Consider the following 7,125-nt stretch of genomic DNA (forward strand, 5'->3'; position numbering starts at 1 on the left):
TCAACTATCTGGGATTCCCTGGCTCAGACAGTAAAGTGTCTCCCTGCAATGTGGGAGACCAGGGTTAGATCCCTGGGTCAGGAAGATCCCCTGGAGAAGGAAATGGCAACCCACTCCAGTACTCTTGCCTAGAAAATTCCATAGATTGAAGAGCCTGGTAGGCAAAGAGTCAGACATGACTGACTTCACTTTTCTTTTCTTTCTTTCTTTCAACTACTTAAACATTGTGTGAAAAGCATGAGTTTTAAAACACCATCTTTTGTTGTTAAAGCATTTTTATTATGAAATATTTCCAGTCTACACAAAGGATAAAAAAATAAATATCAAGATTATTACAGATAAAATGAAAGCCCCTCCTCAATAGCATTCTCCTCCCTATGCCTCCAGATGGAGTCATTGTTGCTAATTGGTGTTTATCAGTTCATGTATGTCCACATTTAATATACAGCTCTGCAGTTTTATAATTTTATGTAAAGTGAATCATCCATATGCAACTCCAACTTGCTTTTTATCTTCAGGGTCAGGTTTTTGAGGTTTATCCATGTTGGCTCAGGTGGTAACCCACTGGGCTCTATTCTTAGAAAAGTAAGATACAAGTCATTATAACAGACTCATTTTGCTGTACAGCAGAAACTAATAAACACAACACTGTAAATTAACAATACTCCAAATCAAGAATTAGTAAAATAAATAGAAATGTAAAAACCATTCTTGGCTGCCTGACTGTAAAAATTAAAGGCAGCTGGACAAATTTGGCCCACAAGCCAAAGTTTGCTGAACTGTGTTCTAAAGAGTCACAAAACTGAGCTCGATGACGTATTTTTAAGCTTCACTTCTGTTAAATATGTTCAATATACTAAAAACTCCAGACTTGTTTTCGGATCCTGAGGTTAGGTATCTCTACCTGGATATCAAAACAGAGATGTGTATTTGTAAGACAATAAAAATAATAATAGAGGGGGGAGATACAGCTGTCCCTCGGGATTTATGGGGCATTTGTTCCAGGACCTTTTGTGGACACCAGAATCCACAGAGGCTCAGGTCCCTTATATAAAATGTCGAAGTATTTGCATAACCTACTCGTGTCCTCCCGTATACTTTAAATCATCTCTAGATTACTTACAATACCTGATACAATGTAAATGCTATGTAAACAGTTGTGGCACACAGCCAATTCATGTTTTGCTTTTTGGAAATTTTTTCCAAATATTTTCAATCCAAGGTTGGTTGAATCCCTGGATGGGGAACCTGGGGATATGGTGGGCCAACTGTACTCACTCTATGAGAGAACAGGGGTTGGGACCTCTGAGGGGACAATGGAACATTCCGTCCATTTCACGCCCACTCAAGGCACCCACACAGTCACTGTTCCGTTCACCTCTTTCCCTCTATCTGTCTCTGTCTGTCTCTCCCTCTTTCCATCCTTCCAGTGTACGTATGGCAAGTGAGTGTACATGAGATGATTCTGCTGTAATACAATGTCTAAGATTCAAAGCAAAGGCAGGCTCTATGTCCTATATCTCTGAGTTCTCCAACAGAAATGTAATGTGAGCCCAAATGTCGTTTTAAATGTTCTGGCAGGGGCTTCCCCGGTGGCTCAGTTTTAAAGAATCCACCTGCCAATGCAGGAGACATGGGTTTGATCCCTGATCAGCAAGATCCCATATGCCCTGAAGCAACTAAGCCTGTGTGCCTCAACTATTGAACCTGTTCTCTCGAGCCTGGGAGCAGCAACCGTTGAAACCCGACACACCCTAGAGCCCTGCTCTGCAACAAGAGAAGCCACTGCACTGAGAAGACTGCACACCTCATCTACAGAGTAGCCCCTGCTCACTGCAACTAGAGAAAAGCCCGGGCAGCAAAGAAGACCCAGCACAGCCAAAAATAAATAAATGTTCCAGTAGCCACATTGTAAAAAGTAAAAAGAAAAAGTTACTTTCGATAACATATTTAACCTCATATGTCTAAAACAAACCTCATACATCTAAAATATTATCATTTCAATATGTACTTAGTTTAAAAATGATCAATGAAACAGTTCATAATTCTTCACACCAAGCATTCAAAATCTGATGTGCATTTCACAGTTAGAGCACATGCTAATCTGCGCTACCCACATTTCAAGGGTTCAGTAGCCACCTGTGGCTGGGAGCTATTGTATTAGCACCAGTGTACCTTCAAAATGATGGAATACACACTGAGTAATCCTTGATGTGTCAGTCTTCCTATCAGTGAGTGCTCGCTGTGAAGGTAAGTTTGTATCTTTCCATGAGACTAGAGGAAGAGTTTGCAGGGCTGCTGGAATGGCAGAGCGGAGGCAGCCCCAACTTGGCTGGGGAGCCTGGTGGGAAGCTCCAGCCCTATAAACCCCTGACGTAACCTTAGGAAGCTCACTTTACTTCCTAACCTTTCGGGGCATCAGTTTTCCTCTCTCTAAAATGCAAAAGTAGACTAGAAACACTTTAAGGGCCCTTGTAGCACTGAGGATCCTGAGCTTTCCATTTCCCATGGCCAGTGTTCCTTGGAGTAAGGATAGTGTCGGTCCTCTGCTGAAGGGATGGGCTGCTATCTGTATTCCCAACATAAAGTACCAGAGAGCCTTTCATTAGAAACTGACTTCTGCATGTCCCACAGAGTCAGAGCTTAAACCTTTGCTCTTTTAGGGGAACCAAGATTCCTCCCGAGGCCAGGCTGGCACCATAGCAGTCCACAGTCAGAGAGAACCACAGACCAATTCCCCTGGGTGGCATGGTCTGGGTGGAGCTTTATTTAGATGAATGCACACAGAGACGCTACAGTTCAGTCTGGGCATATGATTACATGGTCTGGATGCCGTGTGGTCTTAGGGCAAGTCAACAGCTCGCACGAAATTTACCGTGCCCTGCCTCACTTTCCCTTTTTCTCAAATTGGCAGTACAGCTGTCACATATCTTATGGGTATGACAGTTCTATGCAGATTCTCAAACCTCTTTTTAAAGAAACCCAAGTCTCTACCATAACTGCCATAGAAATCCAAGTTTCGAAGTACATTTGGGCTGAAACCAGTTTTGAAGTCATGCAAGATCTCAGGTTTCACCTTCTTTTCTTCCTTGAAGATCCAGTGATACGAAGAAGGTCAAATAACCATGATTATTAGCCCGGGAGGGCCAAGGAAAAGGAAGAGAAAGGGTAACTTTCATTTTATTCATCAAGGTCTTACTGAAAGAGAAGTGGATGAGTAGACGCCAGAAAGGAAGCTTGTTGGCTGTTAGTGTTTTCCATCCCTTTGGAGCTGGGCACCAAAGGGCTAGGCTCCCAATGATGGGTGGGAAGAAAAAGGAAGGCTTTTTTTTTTTAAAGATTTTTTTTAAATGTGGACCACTTTTAAAGTCTTTATTGAATTTTGTTACAACATTGCTTCTATGTTTTCGGTTTGGCCCCGAGGCATCTGGGGCTTCTCAGATGGCACTAGTGGTAAAGAATCCACCTGCCAATGCAGGAGACTGGGTTTCGATCCCTGGGTGGGGAAGATCCCCCGGAGGAGGAAATGACAACCCACTCCAGTATTCTTGCCTGGAGAATCCCCTGGACAGAGAAGCCTAAGCAGGCTACAATCCATAGGGTCGTAGAGAGTTGGACACAACTGAAGCAACGTAGCATGCATGCATGAGGCATTGGGATCTTAGCTCCCCAGCCAGGTATCTAACCCGCACCCACTGCATTGGAAGGTGAATTCTTGACCAATGGACCATCCAGGAAGTCCCAGGAAGGCTTTCTTTTTAATATCAATCTCTATCAGCAATCAGGAGGGGAATTTTTCAGGGCACTCTGATTCCTGGCAAATTATCACTGGATATAAATCTAAATTTAGTGCAGTCTTATGCCCCCTACATTATCTGTTTAAAGAGACTATCACCACCCAAAGCTCTGAAGGCTCATTCAAAAGCTACCTTTTCTGAGAGCTCATTTTCATGGGCCATTTTGGTTTGATCCTCTTGATGTGACATTTTCAGATAGTATTTTTAACTTCAAAGGTAATGTAGAATTCAATAAGTCTTGAACACACATAAAAATCTGGTAAAAACTCAAATACTATAAAAGGGTATATAATAAGAAGTAAATTTCATTCCATCCCAACCAATGCCAATCTGTAACTAGTTTCCTGTGTATTATTTCAAAGCCATTCTATACACAAAATGTGTATTTTTTTTAGGCATTGAAAGTTGTCTTTTTTTCACTTTTAAAAATACTTAAACTCAAGACAGAAAGGTAGAAACCTGTGGATTAAAAAAAGAAGAAAAAGAGATCTGAGGTATAATTGTTTTAAATGCTGTGTTGATGTGTTGAGTTTAAAAATATTTTGATGTGTCCCAACACATGGAAAACATGATGCTATGAATCATTCACTGCCCTGGTGAACTGTCCAATATGATTACATATTTTTTTACTTGGCAAGGTCACCTTGACAAGTTTATATAACAACATACAGAAAACAAAATCACCAAATAAAGTGGAGTGAGCAGGGAGGGAGAGAGAGGAACAGAATACAGACTATTCAAGAACCACTTACATAAGAGGGGCTGAGAAGGGAAATAGATGAGAGACTGGAGATATAGGTCAGCCAAACACTGGGCCAGGACCTTCCTGGAGGATCTTCTGCAACAGTGGACGTGATCACGTTCTGCAACGTCCGAGAGGGCAGCCACTGGTGCTACTGAGCACTTGAAGGGTGACTAGTGTGACCGAGGGATTGGATTGTTCATTTTAGTTCATTAGAGTTTATATAGCCACATGGGTTAGTGGTCCCCAGCACAGACAGTGCACCATCCTTAGGAGGCATCAGTGAACGCAGAGAGAAGGGAATGAAAAGAGGTGAGAAAATAAAGGAGGGGAAAGTCAAAGTAGATGAGGAAAGAAGGAAGGCGAGGAACAAGAAGAGAGAAGCCGTTGGGTCTTGCCAGAAGGGAAGAGAATAAAAGGACAAGTAGAAGCGGGGGAAGAAGACAGAAAAAGAGTAAGATGCGATGGAAAGGTAGACCGTTGAGAACAGTCTCAAATGACAGTGAGTAACTTTGTGCTACCAGACGTGCCCACACTGCTGGCTTTTATTCTGAGGTCTCGGCAATAGCACCACTGGAACAGGCTCTGGGGGGTTAAATTCCCAGACGACATCCTACCTGCGCTGACCCTGGGAGGCCTAGGGGCCTCAACTCCTTAGTCTACGAAGGGAGCAGGGGTCCAATACCCTAAGGACTCGTTCACCTTCACTTGCAAAACAAAATACTTTACTCCAAGGAAAACCCACAGTTTTGATACACCACTAGGTGTCACCATTAACCAAAATGAGTTTTAATTTTTTTGACCTGCAAAATGTGGTAAAGGTTTTATCTTTGAATCTATATCTGACCTATACAATGTATTTGTCTCTTTCCGAATTCTGTCACACAAAAAGCAAAACGGTTTGTGCTCTGGGAGCCCACTGAAGAGGGATACTCATTCTAATTTGGTTTGTTTTTCTTTCCAGTGAAAGCTCTCCTAAATGCCACAAACATGGTATGTCTGCATATACACACACTCAGTCACTTGCTTGCCCGTTCATTCACTCAACACTTACTGTGTGCCAAGAAGCGGTCTCGTGTACAGCACCTGCATGATAGGTGGGCGGGGGGCGGTGCTGAGGGGTTCTGTGCACACAGACCTCAGTGGGAACGCCTGAAGTTGTTCAGACAGGAGGCTCTGCAAGATTTTGGTTTAGGCTTGAGAACAAAACAATGGTCCCTGCTCTTTGGTCCCTTCCTGTTTTCTCTCTTAGGAAAGAATCTTAGTCTAAAATCTTTATAAGTAGAAATATCTGTGCCCCATATACATTTTGAGAGTTAAACACACCACATAGAGGTTTATCCAGCCTCATAAACACTAAACTTTCATTCCTTTTCAGAAAAGTTATACCCCTCGCTGAGCATATTTTACAACTAAAGCAATGTGCTGAGAAAATCAAAGCATGGCCTTTGACCTTGAGAAATTCAAGAAGAGGCTTGATCATACCTAGGATACAAAATAATATTCTTAAGATCTGCATATCTCAACTTGACCTTTGACTAGAAGAGTAGCAGCAATTGAATGTGAACCTAAGCACCAAGACTTCGAGATCTAATCTGATTAGGCTTTCTTGGGAAATGTACCATTTAGTTTTGCTGTGTCACAAACCACCTGGAACCTAAGTGGCTTAAAATAGCAAACATATTATTTCTCATGATTCCATAAGTCATCTGAACAGTAATCTGATCTAGGTTGGTGTGGTGGATCTCTGAGGTCTGAAGGTGGCTCATCTGGAGCTAGCTGGTCTACTCACATACCTGGAGATTGATAGGCTGGTTGGCCAAGCGGGACTCGGCTGGGATGACATCTCTGCCCTATGTGATCTCTCCTCCTCCAGCTTCACATGGTGTTCTCACCATGAAGGTCTCAGAGTACCAAAGAGCAGGAAGAGAAGGCAAGCTTCAATATGTAAGCACTTAATTTTTTTAATTAATTATTTCTGGCTGTGCTGGGTCTTTGTTGCTGTGCTCAGGCTTTCTCTAGTTGTGGCTAGTGGGGCATACTGTTCGTTGTGGTGTGCAGACTTATTGCAGTGGCTTCTCTTGTTACGGAGCAGAGGCTCTAGGGCACACGGGCTTCAGTGGTTGCAGCACTGGGCTCATTCAGTAGTTGTGGCGCACAGGCTTACTTGCTCCACAGCATGCGGTATCTTAGTTCTTTGACCAGAGATTGAACCTGTGTCCCCTGAATTGGCAGGTGGATTCTTAACCACTGGACCACCAGAGAAATTCTTCGAGCACTTAAAATTTTCTGCTTGTGACATATGTGCTCTTGTTTTATTGGCCAAAGCAAGTTACATGGCCAAGCCTGAGTCAATGGGAAAGGTGTGATTCAATGGGGTGGATCCAAGGAGGTATGAACAAACTAACAGCCATTGCTCCAACGATCTACTGAAGAAAATAAACTTAATTTCTGTTTATCTCAGTTTTCACTAAAATGATAATAATACTTTCTTTACCCGTTTTCCAGGAATGCAAAAGGGATAAACACACAGAAGAAGCTGCTATATATTATTCAAAAGAGGAACAATATAAACATTAATTTTAC

This window comes from Bos indicus x Bos taurus, chromosome 10, assembly GCF_003369695.1.
Source record: "Bos indicus x Bos taurus breed Angus x Brahman F1 hybrid chromosome 10, Bos_hybrid_MaternalHap_v2.0, whole genome shotgun sequence".
Classification (NCBI taxonomy): domain Eukaryota; kingdom Metazoa; phylum Chordata; class Mammalia; order Artiodactyla; family Bovidae; genus Bos; species Bos indicus x Bos taurus.